This window comes from Marmota monax, unplaced genomic scaffold, assembly GCF_021218885.2.
Source record: "Marmota monax isolate L192 unplaced genomic scaffold, Marmota_monax_Labrador192_F-V1.1 WCK01_AAM20220418_F8-fsc00018, whole genome shotgun sequence".
Taxonomy (NCBI): Eukaryota; Metazoa; Chordata; class Mammalia; order Rodentia; family Sciuridae; genus Marmota; species Marmota monax.
Genome location: NW_026692201.1, coordinates 6,687,957 through 6,713,734, shown reverse-complemented (window position 1 = coordinate 6,713,734; position 25,778 = coordinate 6,687,957). Strand labels below are relative to the sequence as shown.

General features: G+C 42.5%; 1 protein-coding gene across 3 annotated transcripts in view; it reads left to right on the top strand.

The window, feature by feature from the left end:
• Positions 1–25,778, top strand: part of Lhfpl2 (LHFPL tetraspan subfamily member 2) — a 155,417-nt gene that overhangs the window by 4,065 nt on the left and 125,574 nt on the right. For 2 of the 3 annotated variants that reach the window (XM_046427587.2, XM_046427592.2), the window contains exon 2: positions 8,337–8,412. The exons of the other annotated variant lie outside the window; for it this stretch is intronic. The gene's annotated coding sequence lies outside the window, so the exon portion shown is untranslated. The remainder of the gene's footprint in view (positions 1–8,336; positions 8,413–25,778) is intronic. 3 annotated transcript variants of the gene reach the window in all.

The following is a 25,778-nucleotide window of genomic DNA, read 5'->3' as shown; positions in this document are numbered from 1 at the left end:
CTCTGGAGAATTCTAAAAGCAATATTTATTCAATGCTTAGTACTCTTAGAAAGATACATACAAGTAAGTAAATATCTAATCTCCAGGATTTACTCCCAAAAGCAACTTTAAAGTATGTGTTGGGATTGCCTAATAGCAAAGTGAACAAATGACATTCTTAGCAAAACAGCATTTTTATAATAAGAGTGAACTAACTATGTTGTGTATTGCTCCTTCTACTTCAGAGAGCGTGCCTGTTTGGTTATTTATCCATTCATTCATCCTATCATTCATCAAATACTGTTGCAATCTCTGTCATTGTCCAGACTCTGTTCAGGGCTCTATTAATATAGGAAGAATCAAGAGTGGGCCTCTCCTCTCAAAGAACACACATTCTCATGGGACAGACAAGCTCTGCATGCCAACGACCTCTATAAGCCCTGGATGCTTTTTGGTTTGGAGGAGTCTGCACAGGGAGACCAGGGTGCTGGGCCTAATTCCCTTCCACTAGCCAGCCTGATCAAGGAGAGATGATCTGGCTGTGGCCGGGAGTGGTCATAGCCAGTGGATCATAAGGATAAGGAAGACCCATTTCTTCCTTGACTTTATGAAAGTATGTATCTGTACATTGAGACATGGCTGAGTAGAACCATCAGCCAATGAAACAAATAGTTTTAGGTGCAAGGAAAACAAACAGTTTAGAAGTGAGACTTCTTAGTCTTAGAAAGGCCAAGGAGTCAAGGGTAGGATCTGATCCTCAACTTACAAAACCAGGGAAAAATCTCATCTGGCTCTGAAATACTTGACTGTTTTGTTGTAGAAGGTGTGAGAAAACTTGGTTCTTCATGCACCTTCAGGGTTGTGGTTTTTTTTCTTTCTTTTTCACAACTTAAAAATTAGAATAATACATAAATATTATGTTTGGAGTCTAGAAGGCTTGAAAAGGTGTAAAGCAAGCAGGGTTTTTATAGTAGTTGCTTGGACTACAGTCAAGGTTAAGGTCCTGTGGGTGGGGAAGTACTTGAGGGTGTGGTGTCTAGGGAGCTGAGCAATCTGAACTTCATCTTGAAGGCTGTTTGGAGGGTGGCTTTGTAGCATGTGAATGCTGAGGTCCCAGTGTGCTCCAGGACCACAAGATGGGCTGGGTGACCAGGAGGCTTGGGGGACAAGGTGAGCTGAGAGGCCAGTGCAGGAATTGTGGCAGGACTAAGCGAAGAAAAGAGGAGAGGCTGACCGTACTACCTGGGCATCTTCTGGGTGGGCTTTCCTGAGAGGGAATTCACAGGCACTGGAGTGGGTCATGACACTTTCCCTGAAGTAAGCAGTTGTGGGAACCCCGTTTTAAAGGGGGAAGATGGTGAGGAATAATGCATTTAGTTGAAATGGAAACTGAACTGTGAGGCTTCTGTGGAGAGATGTGCAGCCCAGCATGAGATACAGAGGCAGGAAGAGAGGTTGGAACTAGAGACAGGTGAATGGAGAGTTCTTTTTGCAGCAATGACAGGTGGTTGCAGGGAGTCCTTTCTGTCTTGCAAATATCATTGAGGTTTACTGAATAATGCTGGAGGTGAGAGTAACTTGTGTCTTTAGGGCTGAAGTCTTCTTTTTAATCCTTTCAATAGGTGTAATGGGATAATCAAGCCCCCCACTTTGGCCCCAAATGACCAGGCTTCTACTGATGTTATTCTGCAGTGAGATCATTAAGAAGGATGTACATAGAATGGTTCTGAATGTGTTGGGTAGCTAGGATATATAACTGAAAAAGTAGATTCCACAGGCACATACATATGAGTTACAGTCTTTGTGTCCTTCCAAATTTATATGTTGAAACCCTAACCCACTATTTAATAGTGTTTATAGATAGGGCTTTTGAGAGCTGATTATGTTTAGATGAGGTCTTGAGGGTGAAACTCCACATGATGAGATTAGTTTTCTTATGAGACAAGAGAGACCAGAGCTTGGTCTCTTTCCTGGCATGTGAGGACACAATGGGGATGATTAATCGTTGTCAGTCTGTATAACCAGCAGTGACACCTCATCTTACCCTTTCCTACTTAACTGGGTTGGAAAGATGTAGAATAAAAAGTTTTAACTGGTTATGTTGGATTAGTGGGATTATGGTGAGTGATTTTTTTTCTTGACTTTTTTATTTCTATGTTTTCTGAAAGTAGCATCTATTTTTTTTTAAATCAGAAGATTTGGTGGGTTGTCTTAGTCCCCCCCCCCCCAAAAAAAAATACCAATGATTTTGGTCACAGTGTTGTTCATCTTACATCTGTGATGCATACATTATAAGGTAGTCTCTGTCATTAAACAGTGAAAATTCTTATTCATTATAAATATAGTTACAAATGCTGGAAGGCTACAGGAATGCAACTAGAATTGGGTGCTGTGACCCAAAGCTAGAATGGAACAGCTTCCTCCAAGCAGTTGGGAAGACCCTGCTCCATAATTACAGTGGGCATGTTTTCATAAACAGCTGAAGTGTGATTTGAGAGATGTTTCTGTCTAATTGATAAGATGTACTGAATTAAATAAATACTGCCACGTTAATTTTTTTTTCTCTTTAATTGTTTAAATGTTCAGTAGAACCCAAACCAGTGAGATCTTAAATATCTCTTTAGCAAAAACTTCCTCACATGCCCGGAAAATTAAGAGGGGCTCCTTTTCCTCTACTGATTCTATTGTTCAGCATTTTCTTTCTTTCCAAACTGAGCTGTGTTGTCAGGGGCACCTGGAGTTCAAGCTTCCTTTCCCCTCCACCCCCTGCCCCGGGCAGGCTGCAGTTGGGCTGAGCTTCACATGTTGTTTTCCAGTTTTTGAGGCATTTGGCCAGTTGTTTAAGGAAGGTTCTACTTCATTGACAGTAGCCCCATTTAATCTTTAGATAAGTGGAGCATAGCACACACTTATTAAGGACAAAATAACTTAACTTTTTTCTCTTGCCCATAGAGATAAAATTTTCTGAAATGCAAAATAACAGATTGGATAGTTGGGGAATTATAGTTTACCAGTAGGGCGTGTTTTGTATTTATAAATGACTACCATCTACATATTCAATGTACAGTTAAGAAAAACATGGTTCATAACTTTAAATCCGAGATCACATCCTTTTTATTTAAATGACCCAGAGTCCATTTTTGGAAGATGATTCCACATAGAGAGAATCATGAGGTATGTCTAGCAGGTACTTACTCTTTCATTTGCTCATTCTTATAGTAGTCCTTCTAGGGTTCCACTGTATTGGAAGTCATAATTTACCAACCTAATTACTGACTCTGCATGGACTCAGGCTGTAATAGGGAGCATGATGTGCCGACTTGAACAGGGCACTGTAAGTCACTTTTGATCTGAGTCCTTTAGTAAGTGGTGTGTTGAGGTTGTCTGTACATTTTTTTTTTCTGACTTGTGTTTAGGTCGATAGTTCTTTCCTCTATTAGTCAAAAATGGGGTAGCATCAAAAGAAGTGAAACTGATACATAGAATAGTTAAACTGTTGTAAAGCCAAAAAGAGCTGTAGCTGGGGACAGTGTGGGTGAAGAGGCCAGCCACAGTGGTTAATGAGAACCCTAGTGGTGGAAAGGGGTGACAGGCTGTATATGCACCTGTGTGGCCAGGTGGCCAGGGAGGGTTATCTAGGATGGTCTGATCAACTATACTGGAGTGAGGGTGGGGTTGCTGCTTCTCGTGACCTGAAAAGTAGACCTGTGGGCTCTAAGAGTATGCAGACTTTCTTCACAGCCACCTTGGTCAACAAAATTGTCATGTTTTAAAAGCTTTTAAAACACTTTTTAAAATTAAGAACTGCCATCTGGTTAGATTTTTCTCTCTATATATATATTTGATCTTTAAAATCTTGACCATGGAACTTCCCATTTATTCTCATAAAATTGTAGCTTTCTCAGTTCTGGCGTGTCTAGCCTGTCCAGATAATTTTGAATTCTGACCTGGTCGTCTGACTTTTCAGCCTTCCTTCTGGGCTGTATGTTGTTCCTCCGTCTATTCTGCTCACTGGACTTTCAGGTCCTTTGGGTTTACTGGTACCGCTCTGCTCAGCCTCGCCTTGTCATTCCCACCAACTCCTCTTAGTAACCGAGGCTGCGTCAGCCTTTGCAGGCAACTGGAGGGCAGAGGGCTGGAGTCTGTGCCAAGATACAGAGGAAGCTAATCATGCCCGTGACCCCGACCTCATTAACATTGTGTTGGAACCCAAAGAGCCAGCATTCCATGGCATTGTTTGACTTTGGATTGTCTCTACTGATTTATGGTCACGGGATCCATATTCCTGCCTTCTAAGGGAGGCAGATATAAGAGCCCAGTGAGAATGGGAGAGACAATTGGTACTTCCTGCTTCTTTTCAACTCCCTAACAATTGGGCTTTGGATTGTCAGCAAGTTATTGGGTTCTGCTGGTGTTGATTTGGCCCAAGACAAACCAGGACTGACAGGCGTGAGTAAAGAGTGTGAGGGAAGAAAGCCTCTTGAGTGTGGGGTGAGGAGGGTAGGCTCAGGTTCTGTGCGTAGGGATAAAAGTCTCACACTGGTCTTCCATATCCCTTCAAGCAGTGCTTCTCTAACTTTGAGTGTGCATTGGCATCACCCAGAATCTTGTTAAAATGCAGTCTCTGATTTAGCAGATTTGGTGGGGCCTGGGAGTCTGCATTTCTAGTGAACTCTCCTGGTGATGCTGCTCAACTTGTGGAGGAGACTGGTATTTTTAGAATCTGCCTGAGCATAACAATCACCTGGAAGCTTTGTTTAAAAAATAGAGTTTCCCGGGACCTACCTTGGAACTCAAAAGTCAGAACCCCAGGGAAGCAGCTTGGGAATACACAGTACTCAGCACCCAGCAATTGTCAGTCACATGACGCTGGGGTAGGAATGAGGCTGCAGAATAACCAGGTGGAGGCTGAGACCTGTAAAGGCCAAACTTTGCCTGTCAGGAGGGGCTGTATCCTGCTACTTAGGGCTGGCCTCTGCTGGCACTCGACATAAGACCTCAGTCCTGGCACTTCCTTTTGGACTTCTAAGGGCTTCCAGGAGCAGCTATGCAGAGATTCCCATAATCCTTAGGGCAGGATGATTTTGGGGGTCTTCCTGTTGAAACATGGTTAAGTTATGAAGTTATGGGGGAGGTATTTTTTGTTAAGTTTTAGTTAAATTGATTTCCTCATTACATGTTATATTCCATAAGTTTAACTAGATAAAGAAGGCTCTAACTTCCTTCAATTAAATCTGCATTTTCCCACACTGTATAACTTTGAAGTTACGTGATTACAAAGTTTTTAAAAGTTGCCCATTGTTTCCTCTGGAGCATTATTCTGAAACTGGCCTGACAGTTGCTGGGTGCTGCTAGACATGTGGACTCCCAATCTGCTTCCCTGGGGTTCTGACCTCGAGTTCTGAGGTGGGTCCTGGGAATCTATTTTTTAATATTTATTTTTTAGTTGTAGTTGGACACAATACTTTTATTTCACTTATTTATTTTTATGTGGTGCTGAGGATTGAACCCAGGGTCTCCCATGTGTAAGGGGAGTGCTCTACTGCTGAGCCACAACCCCAGCCCGGGAATCTCAATTTTTTTAAAACAAAGCTTCTAGGTGATTGTTGTGCTCAGGCAGGTTCTAGAAATACCAGTTTGGAGAAATATCACTGTAGAAACCTGTTCATCTGAGCCTGTGATATTGGCCCTGGCTGGGGCATACTCATCTCTGGAATACTTGGTTGTGAAGGGCTGTCTCTTTCCCACTGGACAACTTCCCTTCTTATCTTGACCTGTTTTGTCATTACAGACAGGCTCTTATCCTTGATAGAACCAAATGAGAGAGCCCTTTGTCAACAGGGTACGGAGTCAGTTCCCTGAAGCCTTTATTTTTAGGAAAGTTTTATAGACACTGATTACTAAGTCCTTTAGGCATTCTCAGAGATATTGGGCTTTGAGCATTGAGCCTCTGCAGAGAAATGTTTTAAGAATATCGGACACTGACTTTTCTCACCTGTTTCCCTGCTTTGGCTCAGACCTTAGAGCTAATGAGCATCTCCTTCTGAACTAATGGATAACCAAAAGTGGGTACAGATGGGCCCCATCCTCCCCGGACCAGCTCTGTTCTGATTTAAGGGAATTGGGAGATTAAGTATCAGCTTTCCACATCATTATATCAGCATTAACCTCCACTTCTATAGATGCAGGATCCATCTCAGCTGCACCCTAGAGGCAAAGTCAGCTTATGAAACACACAAAATGAGAAATGGTTGGTGCGACGGGATGGGCGCGGTATAGCAGGAAGCCTGGGCACCACAGGCACAGGGGCAGGTGGGGAAGCCTGAAAGTTGCAATGTGTGGATGTGGGGTGTCATCCGCAGCGAGGAAGTTGAATTTCAGCAGTGTTGCTTGATGTGCATTGGAGTCCTCACTGTCCCTGTACCTCTGGGGTTCTGTGGCCTGTTGTCAAATCTTGCAGTTCAGCAAGCCACGTGGCCTTGGCAGGAGGGGCACACTGTGGAAGCTGAGTGTGTATCCATTCACTCACTTAATGATTGTACTGATCTGAAGACTGTTTCTTGAACCATTTTTTTTCCCCTCTAGTAAAGGAAAGCAAGCGCTGTGAAACAAACGAGGATGTGAGATTTTTACCTGCATTTCACAGAAATATGCTTTTTCAGGGGAGGGAAACATTACAATTCAAAGACAGATGTAGCTACACAGGGCTGTTCTCAGTCCTGAAGTACTTTATGGCTCCTGGGTGGCATTGGTGTCTTTGTAACCACACGGTTTTGTTCCACACCCCAGGAAGAAACTTGACCCTCTAATAAAACCACAGGAGCCTTCTGGGATAACCTCACTGTTTCATTCCTGGAGTGGTCAGATTCTGTATCTAGGTGGGAGGAAAAACATCAAGAAGGACAGGCATGTGTCCACCTTATTTGAAATTTCTCAAAACCAGTGAGGGCTACATTGCTTGGGGAAATGGAATCCCCCTGCAGTGCCATTTCCCTGTGCTCTAACCAGTTGGTCTTCAGTGCTAGGAACTGATCCAAGCCTCCACAAAACCAGCTTTGTGTATTTTCTTTTAAACAGAAATGGGCTTCAAAGGCCCCAGAGAATGTGAGGACTTGAGAATAGAGTTGGTGTTGGGTTATAAGCTGGGCCAGTTCCATCCTCTGTCCCTCAGAGCTGTCCTTTAGCAAGCATCAGAATCACCTGGAAGAGTTGGTAAAACACAGATTGCTGGGCTCTCCATCTCAGAGTCTCTGAGTCTCCAGGTCTGGTATGGTGGGGAATTTGTGTTTCTAACGGATTCCTAGGTGATGCTGATGCTGCTGATCTGGGGACCACATTTGAGAACCTTTGTGACCCAAGGCACTTATTGACCCCCGAGGGTGTGTTGAGTCAGGCCGACTCTATTCCTGAGGTGGGGGGCTATGGGTGATGTGTGCTGGTGGCAATCACCTCTCACTGAGGAACCTGCAATTTGGAAACATTGGTTCTCTGGAGATGCTGGAGGGAGCCCTGGCTCCACCTCTGATCACGAGGGTCTTCCTTTTGGTCCTCTCACAAGCAACCAGGGATATGGCACTTTAGGTAGCTAAAAAGAGTGGTCATTGCCTTCCTTCCATCCCATTCTGCTTTCTGGTGTTGCTGAAAGCCTCTGAACCATGCCTTTCTCCTATACCTCTCTCACTGGCCTCAAGATAATATCCAATTCTCCTGAAATAACTGTAGGGATTTTTGTCATCTGAAACTCTCCAGTGGTCACCAACCGTTTCTTTTGTGACTCACTCTGTTCTTGCTTCAGGGCATCTCATTGCCTCTAGTATGGTCAACTCCAGCTTTTCAGGGCTCATCTTAGCCCTCACTTGCTCTAGAGAGTTTCTTTTATCTCCCCTGGAATTAGCTGGTACCTCTGCAGAGGTTCACATTTCACCTTGTATTTCCCTTGCTTTGATTCCTATCATCTGTATCAAGATCAGGATTGCTACCTGTTTACTTTTCTTTGTGGATTATAAGCTTCCTGAGGGCAGGGGACCCAACACGTGTTCATTTGTGTGCCGCCAGGCATGTAGAAGGTTCCCGGCACATAGAAGACTTTCTTAATTCTTCTGTGAAATAGATACTACAGCAGAGGAAACTGAGGCATGGTAGATTATGTACCTGGCTTACGATTGTCCTGTCACTGAGTCAAACTCAGGATTCTCACCTAGGACTATTTGCTCCAACCCCTTGGCCATGTGTCACTGGCCAAGTCTTTTGCTCTGAGGCTAAAGATCCCTAACTGTGGTCTGCAGTTCTCTATGGGGCCCATTAAATGATAGGCTTCTCCAAATTAACAGATGTGGCTTTTTCCTGTTGTTTTTCAGGTAAACTTGTAAACTGACTGTTGAGTTCACAGCTGACCTGTACCTTCTGCATTTCATTAAGAAGCACCTCAAACAGGTAAGGAGTTGTTTCCAGGGTTCACTTATGCCTAGGTGACTTGTCCCAGAATGGTATGAAAATGCACTCTGATGACCACCCAAAGCTGTCATTCATGAGAAAGAAAATCCTTGAATGTAGGATATCATTTCCTCTATGAAAGGAGGAGAATGGTCCTCTGCCTCTGTTGTGAGTTACTGGAGATGTTTAATGGATGCTAGTGAACTTCTCATCAATCAACATTCTTTCCTTCTCCCCTTCATTTGGAGCTGTGCTTTAAATTCCTCTTCCTCAAACTGGGCATGGTGGCACACACCTGTAATCCCAGCAGCTTGGGAGGCTGAGGCAGGAGGATCATGAAGTCAAGGCCAGCATCAGCAACTTAGTGAGGCCCTCAGCAACTCAATGAGATCCTGTCTCTAAATAAAATATAAAGGGCTGGGGTTGTGGCTCAGTGGTTAAGTGCTTCTGGGTTCAATACCCAGACCCACCCCCCATCCCCCGCAAAAAATTCTGTTCCTCATTTAACAACCACCCAAAAGTTTACCTATTATTTATTAGATCATCTGAATGAGAGGCACTTTGGAGTTTAGCCTTTTTCCAGCTATCTACTGAATAAATAGCTGTTTCTCTATCCCCACACAACCCCATGCTCTTGTCATGGAGTGCTTTGCTAACTTGTTTGTGCACATCCTTTTTCCTTTAGTCTGTGAGTTCTTTTCTCCCATCTCCCACCTAGCATGGTTCCTGATTGGAACACATTTTCAATCAATAAATGAATGTTTGTCTGAGAAAAAAAAATGCCCTAGTAAACTGAACTAAGGCATAGCCCCCTGACACAGGGAATATCGTAATGTGATTCTAAACCAATTAAGTGATTTGTAGAGTGCCTTATGGATTAATTACCTGTTTGCTTACATTACCACACATAATTGAAAATTACCATAATATAGTTAAATCAATAGGAATTTAGATTCTTATCCCTATTGAAAAGTATAAAAAGTAAGGCTTTTTTTTTTTTTTTCATTATGTTTCTCCTGAATAGTGTAAGTGATGCCAGGTCATAGAACAGTGATGGATAAATGACAATCCATGGCCCTCAGCAACCCATCCTCTTGGCTGCACTCAGAGAGACAACATTGTTAACCAGACCCTGGGAGTCCCAGCATCCCAGCCGTTGGCATGCAATAGGATTGAACATATATCTAAATGCATAGGCAGGTAGGGAGGAAATAACTGACTTCCCCAATTTGGAAACCTAAAGGAAATAAAAATGTTTCTCAGTGGGTTGCGCACTTGCTTGAAACATAGCCTAGATTTAAATAATTTAATGAAAAGCTTTAGATAGGTATAGGATATCATTTCCTACATATATGTTTTTATTTTCTCCATACTTAGTAGGAGGGGGATACTAATTGGCTTGAGGTTGTAGAGCTTTATCCTGTGGAATAGAAACCCCCAGGGTGGTGATTCACTTGAATGGGACCTGGATCACTTCAGAAGTTGGTGGATGGTCGAATTCACTGAAACCTGGGCTTGTATTTAAATCTAACCAAAGACTACTTTTACAAAGGAGAATGTGGCCTTGAGGTTTTGCTCCTGCCTCCTATCTTTTCATTCTGCTCAGATAGCAGTCTGACTCATTGTTCAGCCTTTCCAGTTGCTGTTTTGGGCCTGTGCAGCCCTGGAACAAAGAGAAAGAAGTTGTCTTCCCATTTCTGTGTGTGCTTTCCACAACCTAATAGAGGTACCTGGCCAACAAACACATGTCAAAGCAATCACATATCCATGGTCCTCTACCTGGTGCTGATCCTAGCTGTATAGCCACCTGGAAGATAATTTATGAACAACAAGCCAGTAACAGAAATTTGACTCCCAGCTGACTCCCTCATGGTCTTAAAGTTTCCTAGGGTTTGAGTAGATTTGAACTTTGCCCAGGAATTTCCAGTCTCCATGGAATCAGTTTGTCTATCATACTTGGAAAGTAAGCTAACAAAAATGAAATTAAAAGGCTCAGATGTTAAAATATATGAGTGGGGCTTTAGCCATCTTTGGAATTTGAGATATTCCTGAATATTTGTGTTGCACTATGCCTGAGGTGGCTATGTCCAGGGCCCTTGTATCTGTGCTTCACCTTGCCCAGCACATGAGGAGTGCTTACCAATTTATAATGGCTCTCCGTACCTTATGTTTTATAAAATAGTTCTCCCAGATTTGAAAAAATCACAATGAGATAAATCAAGAGGTTAGGTTATTGGGCTGGGCCCCTTCCCACAGGTCTGTATTCAGGCATACTTCACAGAGGTCTCTAGCTTAATTTTGGCTACTCAACATCATCCTACTTAGAACACCAAGAAGGAGTATAGTTCCTCAGTTCCTAGAGCTTCTGAACTTGGAATATGTCTTTCGGACATGTACTATGGTGTTATTCTTTCACTCAGTGAAATGTTTACACTTGCTAAAGATGGGACTGTGAGTGCCTCATTAGACAAATTTATAAATCAGAGTGTTTTTAATAAAGTTGTTTTGGTATGTTGACCTTGATCCAAAGACACTATCTTGTGTGGTCCCCTTATGTTGCAAGTAGGCTTTGGGAACAATAGGAATAGTGACAACTAGTGGACTCAGCAACTGGTCCACTGGCCTTGGACACCAGTGTTATTATCATCCTGAGTTGTGATTGACAGTTTCTTTTATTGATGAAATGCTGGAAACAGGTACCAATGCTTAAATAAACAAACAGGCTCCAATCAGGATCAGGTTTTTGTTGTTGTTGTTTCTGGGTGAAACCTTAATGATCAGCTATAGTTCCTTAAAGAGGAAGCAAAATCTCCAAAATAGCCTTTCAAGTTTCAGTGCAAAGCTGGCTCCTTTATTGACATCTCTGGGAAAACTCTGCTGTGTTCCATTTCCAGATCTCAATCGATGCATAATTTAGGAACCACTTTTTCCTTGGATCAGGTAACTTGTCAGCTGTAATTTGTTGGCTGGTTTGTCTTATCCACTGTAGGGGTTTTGTTGTTGATTTGAAAAATTTACAGGCTCTTTTTTTCTAGGAAAAGTTGATTTTTAGTAGAATACCTTGGACTTTTTACTTTACAGGACTAGAGGTGTTGTTTTAATCACTTTCATGGCCTCTTTTAGTTAGGAAATGACTTCCCCATTCCTTGGGGTCCTTTTAGGGTTATGGTCCTGAGTTTAAAGGAAACTTTTTAGAAAGCTAATTAATAAAAGCAACTCTTCCCAATAGACAAAGATAGCAAAAAAATTTTCTCCTTCCATCTCTTTTAATGATAAATCACTTCCATTTTATGATTCCTTTTCCCTGTAGATCATTCTTAAGATGAACAATTTCTGAAATTCCGTTTTCTCAGGTTCCGTCTTCAGATCTGGTGAAGCCTTGGTCTGCTTCCGTTAGCCTCACTCATGCCGATGTTTCCCCCGCTTGGTGGTGGTGCCCACTTCTCTTCTATCTCTGCATCCAGTGAGAAGCCCTCTTCCCTTTATGGCTGCAATCTGGAAAAGAAAACAAATAGCTGAAGCTCCCATTGTAGCCCAGCAGGCTGGGGAAAATAGTTCTCATTCTCCTTATTTGTGGGTTCAAAGTGCATGTAACATTTTATGGGGGCGATCAGCCCTCCCAAGGTGCTGGCTTGAGTGGGCCTGTGTTTTCGCCTGGTGGACAATTAACCACGCTGACCTCCTCCTTTGCTTCGGCATTTCTGGCTGAGTTGATGCTAATGCTCTGAGAAGGGGCTGCTGCTCCTTTGAGCAGAGCACCAGGCCAGGGTGGGGAAACATTTGATCTTGTTCAAAGGGGATGTCTCTGAAGCATGAAGATTGAACTGATTGTGACCCCACCCCGAGGAAGGAGAAGCGCCCGCTGGAGAGCAGACCAGGAGGAAGAAGCCCCTGGTTACTAATCCCATTGGCCTGTGGGTCTTCAGGGTCTCATATCTGTTTAGAGGAGAGAGAATTGGGGTGGAAGGCAATAAAGTAGGCCTTAAAGAAAGGGGCAGGGGGTAATTTTATCTAATTTTGTGGTTGTTACAGAGGAATAAAAGACAGGAGATAATTTCATTAGCCCCTGTGAGATCTTTATTACAGTGATATGGCATTTTGGGAGGTGACTGTTTTCTTCCTGGTAAATCTCGAGTTAGGTTTCCACAGAGCCAAGGAGGGGCGGGGAGCCACATACCCTTTAAGTCCCTGTGGACGGGAACGTGTAGTTGCTCCTGTCGTAAGTGGGAGGCTGGGAGCTGCGAGTCCCAGTTTGTGACTGCCAGCTCCTCAGGCACATGATGCTCCAACTGAACCTGAATCCATCAGGCAGGTGATTGCGTCTAGAGCTGGGATGTTTGACCTCTGAGGAAAGCTCATTGATCATCTGTTGCTGACCTGACTAGTTTGGGGCACGATAGTCATCCTGCACATTCTCTAGAGCTGAGCATTGTTCAAAGCCTTCAGCTACATGATGGGAAATTAGCAGAGGAGGGGGAGCGGGTGCCTCGGTGCCTTCTGTTTGCTGAGTACTGTGCTGTTCACAGTGTAGGCTCCTATCTGTTGCTTTTTAAAAGCCCTGCTGGGTTGGCAGGTATTCCTATCCATGTTTACAGAGAAGGCAGTGAGGCAAAGACAGCTCATGTGATTTGCCTCAAGTCTCCCTGGAGGGAAGTGGGGATCTGAATTCTATCCCTGGACTTATAACATTCAATTGAAGCTTTTTGTGTCATCATTAGAAGAAACGGGGGAGGAGGAGGAGGAGAAGGAAGAAGAGGAGGAGGATGCTAAGTTTTTTCTGAGATGGGAAGATGGTGGTGAGTGGACAGTTCTATGTACCAGCCACCAGCTGGCACCATTCCCCAAGGCAGCTTGGTTTCTTTCTGAAGAGGGGCAGAGTGACCAGGGCAGGGAGACAGGGGATGGAGGGGATTGGCAAGGGGAGTGGGGAGCTGTCAGTGTGACGGACTGTCCTAAGCATACTGATGGCTGATTTCTTGAGTGCTTGTGATCGGGAGGGATGGCGGCACCCACTGTCCACCTCCCTCCATTCACGTTCTCATTGTCGGGTTGTTTTCTTGTCTTTAGCATCTCTTCCTCGACTCTGTAAATTTCTGCTTAATATTTGTGAACTTAGCTCTGACAAAAAGAGAACCTCTGTTGAGATGTGATAATAAAAACTGTATTAAGGATTAAAATGTTAAGTAAACTTTCAACCATTGCTTAGGTTCATATAGTTTGTATAAAAATCTGTTTTCCCCATTGATTCAGGAGATATTTCTCCCCCTCTCAGTTGACCATAGAGGCTGTAGATCCCTTCCTTTCTGGTGGGCATGGTGCTCTTAAGAACTCGTAGAGGTGAGAAAGTGCTATTTGTTTTCCTGAGATGTCATGGTTTGTTGAGGGCGAGGGGTAGAGAGGGTAGATCTTCACTGGTTTCACTAATGCTTCCCCAAGTCCCGAGGAAGACTTTCTGCCCTCTGTTCCCTGGAAGCAAGAGTCCTCTAGCTTTGGCCCTGTGTGGTTCCTTTCCTTCAGGACTGTGGCTAATCAGAAGTTGGCTGCACTTCAGTGCCTCTTAAAAGCTTTTCTCTCTGGCTCTGTTCAGGAAGTTGAAGTGCAGTGTCAGAAATGATGTGAGTTGATGAAGAAGAAATAAACAAACCCAGGCAACATGTGAGGAAGACTTGGCAGCATGGCTGCTGTTTTGCTGTAGTTTTGATCTGAAGGAACCAGGTTTCCTCCACGTGGAAGGTTCCTGGGCCAAGAGGCCTGAGATGTGCATGTCCGTTGGTCTTCCAGATTAGGGCACCTCTTAGTCTAATGAACTCTGGGATGAAAACATGTAGTTTATGGTTGGCAGAATGGAGATAAGCCACATGGCTGCAGCCAGAGCTTTATGAATGTGGAGTTAAAATAGCATCTGTTCAGGGGAGCAGAACATTTCAGAATACTTTAGTCCTCTCTGGGCATCATTGCAGAAAGTGGAGAAGAGGAGAGCTGGGAGGGACTTTGTAGAGCTTCTTGTCTGAGCCCCTTATTTCAGTTTGAGATCCTGAAGGACTTGGTGGAAGCCCTGTGAGGGTAGGCACCCTTGTCTGTCTTATTTACTCACCTTCATATCTCTGCTCCCTGGTGTGTATAAGGTGCTTAACATGCGTTTGTTAAGTGAATGAATGCTGGAAATGAAAATACCACTTCTGACTCCCCGTCTAGTGCTCTGAGATATATATAGGCTGCAGAGTCCGTAAGAAGGGGTGCCAGGTAGCTTTTATGTAGTTAAGATTTTCTTTAGATTACATATCGGTTAGAAAATGGAACTGTAATAAGATCTAGCTGGTTTGTTCAGGTTGGTGGTGAGTTTCAGGGAGAGGCGGACCTACTCAGGCTTGGCGGGTAGGTGGCCACATTGCTCTGCACCAGGGACCCCTTTCACATTGGGTTCCATGTCAGCAGTGCCCTGGGGACTTGGGTGCCTCTGCCTCCCTGGAGGAGTTGGGATGACTGTGGAATATGTGGGCTGAAGTTACCCCTCTCCCTAAGCTTACCCTCCCCTGTGTCCCAGTGGCTGCAGGTGTGACTGCGAGGTCCCGGTGTTGGAGACTGTGGCAGCAGGAGAAGGGCTATGTTTTCTACAGGGTATCTACTGCTGTCCCATCCTATTTTGAGAACTTCAGACTTGCTGTTGTGGGCCACAACCAAGGAAGCCAGGTCTTGCAGTGGGCTGTGCTTAGAAACCCATAGTGGGAAACCCGGTGTGGTCAGAGGCCACACCGCTGCTTTTTAGGCTGGCCACTTAAAGCCTTGCCATTTGTTTACCTCCCTTATTTAACTTTCTGGTTAATTCACAAACAAAAAAGAGATTTATGATGACAGTTTAAGGAAGTTTTAAAATTTAGAATAATTATAGGAGATTAATTCAGGATTAAAGGTCGCTAAAGGGAATTTGTAGTCAAGAAAGTTTCTTTAAATTCACGAGTGCTGACCCGAGGAGACATGGCTTTTTGCCATTTGGTAGGTTTAGTCCACGTACTCAAGTCTGCCCTCCCCTTACGGCTGAGAATGTGTCTCTTTAAATGGACCTTCAGGCTTCACCACTTGCCTGTGATGTTTTGGGGGAGACAGTACTTTCTCTGGGCACTGCTATAGTTTGCATCTGGAATGTCCCCCAAAGGCCTGTGTATTAAAGGCATGGTCCCCAGCCCCTGGCACACAATTGGGAGATGGTAGAAGCTTTAAGAGGTGGGGTTTATGGAAGGGGATGTCCTCAAAGAGGATAATCTCTTTCTATTTCTGGTCTTGCCTGTGAGGTTAGTGACTTTCTCTGCCACATGCTTCTGCCATGGTGTGTTTCTTTGTCAAAAGCAACAGGATCAACCAACCCTGACTGACGCCTCTAAAACTATGAACCAAAATAAACCTTTACAGGGCTAGGGGAGTAGTTCTTTGGTGGAATGCTTATACAAAGCCCTGGGTTCAGTCTCTGAGAGCTGCAAACAAAATAAGAGAACCTTTCTTCACTTTAAGCTGCTTTATCTTGGTTATTTGTTACAGTACAAAAAGCAGACTAACACAACTAACCATTTTCATGGGGAGTTTCCGTGCTACCTCTGGAGGTACGGGGGGAACATGGTACCTTCTGGAACCCCCTTTTACTATTTGCCTGACTTCTGTTATCTTTCTATGAACTCTTCTTTCTCCCTAGAAAATATATAGTAGACAGCCCATCTCCTGGTGGTACAGAACACCAGCTGTAGTCAAACACTGATTGAAGACTGCAGAAAGAGCCGGTTGGGTTCCGCCTTTTGCTCTGTATTAAACATCACAGGGCTTCTTGATGTAAAGCTGGCAGGCTTTCTGCAGGCCAGAGGTCAATCTGAGCAGGTCTCCATAGCAGCAAGAAGAGTTATTACTGTTGTCTGGGTTATTAGAACTTGAACAAAAAGAGCAAACTTAAACTCGCTCAGTGGCAAGTGCTTTGTTTTTTTGTTGAGAGGCTTTGAGAAGTGATTTTGGGGCAATGTCCTTATAGTGTGGAGTTCTCGTGGTGGCTATTATTAGTGCTGAGATAGTTATGTGTGAGTTGGTCCTGTTGCGTGGTGCTAGCAGAGTGCTTGGGAAGAGTATAGTAAATATTTACTTGATCCCAAAAAATCCTATGTGCAAAACCCCTATAAATTAGAAACAAATTAAGAATACATACATGCTGATAGTTTATTTGAAAAATGTGGTTTCATTCATTCATTTATATATGGGGATTCTTTTCATCAGGATTCTTGAAGGTACAAACAAAATTGAGGTGGAAATACCCCATTCTCTCAGACATGATGAGCCTTGAGCTTTTATGGAAGGTGTTTTAGAACCCTGTAGTGGAAAACTACAGGTTTGGTATTGCTGTTGATGAAAGCAAAACCTTTCATTTAAAATTTATTTGCCAATTTTATTGCATGTGATACAGTTTCAATACAGGTGTTCTCCCTCTTTCTCTCTCTCCCTCTCTTTCTAAAGTGCTATGTGACTTTATAACCATAGTGACAGAAAAAAGTTAATGGAGAGCAGTAGTGCTTATGTTTACAAAATCAAATGCTGAAATGCCTGGAGTTCTGTATTCATAGAATTCCAACTCACTAAAAACTAATGCTGTTAGCAGATTGGCTTATATCCATAGTTTTCTTATTGCAAAGTGAAGTAGAATGTGTGTACTCCTTAATTACACCCGAAATAAGATATAAATCACTTAAGTACTGTTTTCTAAAGAGTAGGAGTGAAAGAATCAAAGTTTGAGGCTACTTTGCAAGAATTTGCTCCTGTTTTTACAACAGAAATCTGAGAAGTCTTTAATCTTTTCTTCCATTTGTATTTTCTATATTTTCTCTAGATTTCCTTGCTTACTGTGTATACTCTTTTCCCACAACTAGGATAAAATCCCTGATTGTCACCCCCACTTCATCACCCCTCTTGTAAGGCTAGATTCTTGGGGTCTTAATGAGGGGACCAGGTTCTTCCCCCAGCCACACCACTCTCAAAGGAGTCTCATTCTGTATCCTCTTCTCCTTTCTGAATCCTAGCTGTAGTTCAGAGACAGCCCAGCTCAGCCTGAATCTAAAGACTGTGCATTTTCTGTACCCTAAAAATGTCAGTGATTATATACATAGGGTTAGATTTTGTTTGGTAATTATGTAGCCTCTTAACAATTTTTACCAACTGAGAAATAATGGAGAACCTATCTCAGACTCTTTGGAGAGAGAATGCTTGGGAGATAGCTCTTCCCTGCTCCGTTTTTCTCAGTGAAGATGGTCTCAATGTGTGGTGATCCAGCCTTGAGAATTGGGCAGACTTGAGGTCTGATCTCTGCTCCCCACTCAACAGGCTTGTGACATAAAGCATGAGGACTTAGTTTTCTCATCTGTAAAATAGGGATAATCACGCCTATTCTGTGGAACATTATGAGAACTAAATGAGGTAATCTACGTAAGGCCTGTTTCTACCTGGACTTTACATAGTGGGAGCAAGTCAGCTTGGAGTAGTCTGGTACCTCTTGCAAGCTTCTCCCTAATAGTTTCCCTGTGGCTTTCCAGGGTGCTCAGAGTATTGTAGCTAAAGTTGTTTTTGGGCGTGTAGCATGTATTGCTTTTAATTCCTGTCACTCTGTTCATGACAGAGCTTGTTGGTGAGTTTCCTGGTGCCCTGTGCCTTGTATTATTTACCTTTGCTCTAGAGGAAATTGGCATTTATTGGGACTTCCTTTGCCTTTGGAATCAAGGGACTTCTAGAATGTGTATTTTGATGGGAGTTAAAATTAATAGTCATTTAACAAATTAAGTTAGCATTGTGGTCAGATTTGTTAGAGAGAGTGTGTTTTGGGGGTGGAATACCTTCCTGGTGAGTGCCAGTCTTGGTGCTGATCTGCTTTGTGGAATAGTCAAGACCCTACTTTCTGGGCTGATATCTTAGTTGGGAAGGGTGAGGCAAAGCCCCCAGATTGTGTAAAAAAAGTGTTTATGTTTGTCCTGGGAGAATAGCAACATCTCACACACCATTAACAGGCTTGGCCTGCCAGCAGTCCTGTGTTACAGTATTCAGCAACCTAGCAGTGTAATTTATTTTCTTCAGGGAAATGTGGTTTTATGTGCCCTGTATCAGTGTCATTGAAACCTTGTTTTAAGAGGAAAACAGCAATTAATGTTTGGAAATAGGAAATAGCTTTACAAATTTGTGGTGGAAGAGACCCAATAAAAATGACTATCAGGAGTTCCCTGAAGGTGTGTGTAAGAGTTTATAAATGGTGTTTTCTGTCTAGTAACTTGGCAGCTTTTGATTTGTAAGTCTTAACTGAAGTATGACTGCCCAGACAGCTGGGTCTGTGAGGGTATTACGGCAAGGAAGAAAGTAACTGCATGGATACACACAGGCCAGCATCTGTGTCATCTTAGGGACAGGTGGCAGAGGTCGGGGGTGTGTTTGGCCGGAGGAGGCCATGTCTGTGTCATTGCTGCTATTGTTCTCCTGCTGGGAGATGACAGATGGAAGAGCCTGCACTGAAAGAGCAGCTATTAATCTGTAACTCTTGGTTTGCTTGCACCCATGCATAAACATTTCAGCTCTTATTTTAAGAAATGAAAGACCACAGCATGTGGGAGCCACTAAGTACTGAATCCTTAAAGTTGATTCTTGTGTGTGTGTTTGTTTTTAGTATTACTGATGAGTCTGAGTTACCTAAATTAAAAGTAACTTTTTTAAAAACTTTTTTTAGTTTTAGATGGACACACTATCTTTGTTTTGTTTTATTTATTTATTTAATGTGGTGCTGAGGATCGAACCCCGTGCCTCACGCTTGCGAGGCAAGCGCTCAACCGCTGAACTACAACCTCAGCCCCTAAAAGTAACTCTTCATTATTGTGTTAAAGAATGGTTTCATGAAGAGAATTAGTTTCAGACTTTTAGTTGGAGAACTTTTTTTTCCCTTGGTGGTAGTGGGTTTGAACTGCTGTGGCTCTACCACAACAGAGCTGTATCCTCATCCCTTTTATTTTTTTATTTTGAGCCAGAGTCTCGTTAAATTGCTGAGGCTAGCCTCAAACTTTTGATCCTCCTGCTTCAGCCTCCTGAGTAGCTGGAATTTCAGGCTTATGCCACCATGCCTGGCTTTAGCAGGATTCTTTAAAATGAGATATTTCTGTGGAGCTGCAGCATATGTGTGTGTAACTCATAGCAATTAAACTATACATGCATAGTTCAAAACAGAGGGAGAGAAATAACGAAATAATGTGGAACTGCTCAGCAGTCAGCTCAATGAGAGAATGTGCCTGAGAACAGGATTTATCAACCTTGGCGCTATTGACGTTTTGCAGTGGATAATTCTTTGTTGTGAGTGTTGTCCTGTGTATTATAGGAGGTTTAGCAGCATCCTAGCCTCTCCTGACTGGATGCCAGTAGAACCTTTCTCCTTTAGTCAGGATACTGAAAGGTGTCTCCAGACACTGCCACGTAAACGTGCCCTGGGTAGGGAGAGGGCATCACTGTCCAGGCTGCAAACCTCTGCCCTGGTGTGGCAGGGATAGAGGTGCTTTTCAGTCTGTGGCTCCCTTTGAGGATCTTTGAGATTTTCTTTGCAGACTCTAAAGGATGGCTCTGAGCCAGTTAGTTCAGAGCATTAAAGATTTATTCCTCAAGGAGAACAGCCTCAGTGAAATCTCTCCTAGAAGTTTGTCAGGGCTATAGACATGTAAAGAAAAGTGATTGATCCATTGACACAAATCTTTTTTAGCCTTTTCAGTTCAGAATTTCTTGGTATTAATGGTCTTGTGGCTGATTTCTAAACTCTGAGTTTGTTTAATACTATTGTGCTACATCTCTGCTGTTTTGATTGTTTTTTTTTTTTTTTTTTTGGAGGGGGGTGGGGGGAATCATTCTGGTTCCTTTTTGGGCTCAGAGTCCCGAAACAGGCCACTCTGAACCTATTCACTACCAGGCCTAGTATAGCTTACCTTTATCAGGGTTTTTGAATTATTATTATTATTATTATTATTATTATTATTATTATTATTATTATTATTTTTGTAGTATGATAGAAGAGGTTCTGGATTTTAAAATAAAATCTCTCTCCTTGACTCTGGGTGGGCTGTCACTACTCCTGAGTGTGACAGAAGTGTGCCACGTCACTTCTGAGTCTGGATCACGGAAGGGCACACAGTTTCTGCTTTGTTGGCTGGAACGCTGTTCTAGTCTGGAGCTGCTGTTTACGAAGCCTGACTACCATAAGACTGTTATGGCAGAAGAGACCCCGTGCCAGTGGGTAGTCTCAGCTGAAATCAGTCTTTCAGCCATCTCCACGTGTGAATGGAGCCATCTTGGATCCTGGAGACTAGACATCCACCAGCTTAATACCAGCCATGGCCTCTGCCATTGCCACAGGGAACAGCTGCTCCTTGCTCAAATTCTTGACTCATAAATGTGAGTCACTATTAAAAATTGTTGTTTTAGATGACCCCTGGGGGAAAAAAATCAGTCTCTTCATCTGTGTTCTACTGAAAAATTTATCCTAGAAGCTTCTTGAGATGTAGTTTTTTGTTATTCTGAAGATTTTTTTTTCTTTGAAGAATTTCTTTTTGAGAGGCTGAGGCTGTGGCTCAGTGGTAGAGCGCTCGCCTAGCACATGTAAGGCACTGGGTTCGATCCTCAGCACCACATAAAAATAAATGAATAAAGTAAAGATATTGTGTCCAACTACAACTAAAAAAAATTTTTTTAAAAAGAATTTCTTTTTTAGTTGTACATGGACACAATACCTTTATTCTGTTTATTTATTTATTTATTTATTTATTTTAATGTGGTGCCGAGGATTGAACCCAGTGCCTCACACATGCTAGGCAAGCACTCTTCCACTGAGCCACAATCCCAGCCCCTGTTATTTTGAAGAATTTTTAAAGAGTGATCCTACTAATATATAAGTTCTGCCCACTTTGTTGACTTCGGTGATTTTTGGGTATAGTCTATGAAAATATTACCAAATATTTTAATTATAATAAATATGCTTAATGGCCACTATTGAACAACAACAATAAAGGAGATGTTGCTCTGCTTTCATCTGGATGCAAGAGTCAGAGCCCTGTCCTATCCTGTGTTATTGCTCTCATGTCTCAAGGCAACTCTGGACCCTCCCTGAAGTTCATAGTTTGAATATTTTGAAATTATTCTTACAAGGAGAGATCAGTTTGTCTTAAATTCAGGCCTGGGGTTTGTATGCACTTTAAAAGAAGTGTCTAAAAAATGGTAAAAGCAGCACCTGTGCATGCAGAGAAGCACATCTATGTACCTACTAGCAGATATAACAAACTGTCCTTTGGGCTGAGCCAGTGGAAGGAAAATAATTATTTAAATGTGTCTCTTTCTTACAAGAGTAGTAATAGTTTTCATATAAATGTGAAGTTACCGGAACTTTTAAGAAACCCTAGCAATGGCATAATACTTATCATAAGGAGGGACTGTGACACTTCAGATCTTGAGACTGTGTAATGAGTGCTTCTGGTAATAGGGGCTGGCTTCAAGAAAGTCAGGATTAGTAGCCCACATGCAAGGTTTTCCTTATTTGGGGCAGGTGGGCTGGTAAGCTACCTTTTAGCAGGTGGTTCCAAAATTCAAAGAAGTCCAGCTTGTTAGAGATGTGGACTGTTCATCCTGATGTCAATGGGAAGAGTCGGACTCATATCAGGAATGTCTTTGATGTTGCAAAGAGAGCAACAGATATTTTCTAACAAAGGCTATGAAGGATTACCAGTGAAAATCAGACTTCCCTAGGGTTACTGTGAGGATCTTCCATATCCTCAGTTCTTTTTGCATCTTTTTCTATCTTCTCTGAGTCAGTAAACAGACAGGGATTAGGAGACATAAGAATTGGCATAGTTTTCTGAAATTTAAATGTGACTGCCTTGGGATTCTTACTACAATTCACTTTCTGGCTTTGAGTTTTGTGTAAAATGCCCTCAGAGGCAGTCTATTATCAGAGTAGTTACTAAGGAAACCTGGAAAAAGAGATTTGGGTTTGCCTTTGTACTCTGAGAATGAGGAGTAGAAGAACAGAGAATGGAGTGAAGGAGGAGGACAAGGGGCTGGGGATATGGCTCAGTTGGTAGAGAGCTTGCCTTGCATGCACAAGGCCCTGGGATTGATCCCCAGCACCACAAAAAAAAAAAAAAAAAAAAAAGGACCAGTAGTACTTCTGAAATGCTAATACTGCCTCCCATAGTAGAGGGAAGTCAAAGCCTTCTTCAACATGTGGTAGAGAAAGTCTTGAACTTTGAGTTATAAACTGTGACTAACCAAGATAAATCAAGCTGGTAGAGTCACATGGTTAGAAGACCAGGCTTTGGAACCAGCTCTAACAATTTACCAGCTGGGTGATCTTTGGAATGTTACTTGAAGTCATTTTTGTGTTAGTTCCCTTGTTGGTAAATTGGGGCTAATCATACCTCTTGGGTTCTTGTGATGGTAACAGAGATGAGAGGTTTGTGTGTCTCATATGGTGAGAAGCACATCTATTAGTCTGATGTAGAACTGATTTTTAAATATCAGAGGTGGAGTTTAGAAGTAAATTCTTTCTGTTTAAAATGATTGAACTTTACACAGAGCCTCAGGTGTTCACGTGTGGGTAGAGTAAGCTTTCCTGCCATCTCCCACTCTCTTGAGTCCCAGGGGGAGTTTCCTGGCCAGTGGAAATGGATCGAGTTGCTCCAGCAGATTCCTCTTTCGGGCTCTGTTTCCTCAGGGCAAATGGAAATACCCTTGATTCTTTTGTAAATAACCAGGCAAACTGGTCACACTGTCCCAAGCGTTGAGAGTAACTAGACCAGATTCAGGGCTAAGATTATTCAGGCATATTTCACTCACAGAGCTGTTTTAAACCCAGAGGCAAACCCTGTCGTCCACTAATATTCCCAACAGCATTGGCACCAAAATGAACTTCAGTCATCAAGCATTATTTCTAAAGCCTCTTCTTCGACTACTGTATCCAAGGAAACAAAGTGTTATGAAGTAGCATTTCCTTAGGGTGTTCTAGGTTGTGGAGAGGATGTCGCCAGGGCTCTCTCAAAGTAGTTTACCATTTCCCATTATCCTCCCCGTAATCAATCCTTTGGAGACCCCATTTGTACCCCACCTGATGAATCTGAGTCAGAAGATGGACATTTACCCAAGACCATTCAACCAATAAACAGTAGAACTCGATTTTAAATCATAATTTTGCTTGATTCAAAGTCCGTTTTAAATCATTATTCTGGCTAGCCTTAATATGAAATAAGCATGGATAGTTCAATTTGAATTGATTTAAAATTTTCACCCTGAGAATTATAAGCAAAGAAGAATGAAGATCACTGATGACAGAAGGTTGATCATATGTAAACAGAAGAGAGTAATAATTTGTATCTGTTTTACAGCAGGTACTGTACATTTGTTAATATATTTAATCGTGCATCTTCTTGAGCGGGCATTAGACCTATTTTCATAGAGAGGTGATAGAGCCTCAGTGAGCATAAGAAACATGTATGAATAACGCAACTAGCAGGTGGCAAAGTAGGAATGTGAATCCTTCTCTCACCATGCTGTGCTTGAAAAGCATGGGGAGCTTTCCTTGCCTGTTCCCTTCCAGTTACCTCTAGGGTACATGGGGGTAATCCTGAACTTGTGAACCAGAAAAAAAAGAGTACATGTTCCAAGTCTGTCATGGTCTTATAGAGCCAGCTGCATCCATTTTCTTCTTTTTAAAATTTTTTGTTAGTGCATTATAATTATACATAATAGTGGAATTCATTATGCATTCATTTCTTATCCAAGAAATTTACCCTTATCATAAAGAGAGAAGCAAGCCCATAATAGAGGTAGAAGGCTGATAAAGGAAGCATGACCTCTGCCCTTCTGGGGAACGTGGAAAAGGGCTTATAGGAATTTCACATTCTGTACCATCAAATGTGTCAGCTTCTGTGCACAACTGGCCATCCCATGGAGCTGCCTCATCCGTTCATGCTTTGTCTGCCAGGTGTGCGTTTGGTGGAGATTCCTGGGGAGAGAGGCTGGTGAGTCTCTGTCTCAGGCGATTCGTGGACCATCCCATGTGTATTATGAAGGGTGGCCTGGGCTCAGCTTTCTATCAGTAGGAGAGTATAATCTCTTTAGCTCCCGGTGCCAGCCTTAAGGGCTCTTTAGCTGTAGGACCAAGTGCTGCTGTGAAGTGAGGCCGGTGCTTCCATGACAGCTGCTGGCACCAGGCCCCTGGGCCATCACTCTCCACAGGAGCCAGTTTTGTAGAAGTGATTTGGAGAATCAGGGGAAGGATAGGCAGCCTTTGTGCAGAGGAAATGTGCCATGGGTAGGTAGTTGACTGCTTATTAGTTTACTCTTTCAGCCAAATTATTTTTGTTGCTGTTAAAAATTAATTTTAATAATTGTTTTTGGATCAAGCTGTTGAATACCTGAGCCAAATTTTCATGCCCAATGAACTTTTATAGCAAACTCTCCTCTCTTTATGGGATTATTATGAGGATGATATTTGTAAAGTGCTTTCACCGCTTACAGGAAGGTTCTGGATAAATGGCAGTCATATTTTCAGAGTTTTGGAGAAATGGTTATACAGTGGCATTCCAGTTCTGAACGGTGCAACTCATACTCTGCTATTAGTGACTCACGCTAGTGGCTATTTTCTTATTTTTAATTTCTAAATGGAAATTTGGGCAAAAGAATGGGGTGATTGTTATGTTTGCATAAAATTATTCAACTAGTCAAAAGAAAATCTCTTTAATTTGAAAAGAAATATTTTCACGGTATGAGAATTTGAATAGTAAGTAGTAGACAGTAGGAAATGCTCCATTGTCAAGAGTAGCTAACTTTGTATTCATTGGTCACAAAATGTTGTAGTCCTTTATTATAAAATGCTTTTTTGTCTGTTCTTTTTTGGAGGAAACAAAAAAAATAAAAATAGTTTGGTGTGTCATTTCAGAGAGAAATTCATTCCCTAGAAAGGGCCACCTTCCCAAGGACTGTGGGATTTTAGTGCGTGAAGCACATCCCGTGCTTGTGTGCATCTGAGCGCTGGTCTGTGCCACATGTGGGAAAATGAAATTAGAACTTCCCTTTGTGGCTTTAATATATTCTGAATTTTAACAACAGATCTTCAGTAAACACGGTTTGAGCTCCCACATGACTCATTATACACACACCAGCTGTCTGGATTGTTAAAAATGTAAATTAGACTGCAAATTAAACTGCATTCACTCCCTTGCTTAAGACCTTCTAATTGTCTCCTGTCACATGTAGGATAGAAGACAAATTTCTTATGCAGACTCAATAGTGTGATGTGGACCTGCTGGCTTCATTGGTCCCTTTGTAACTCTTCCTGT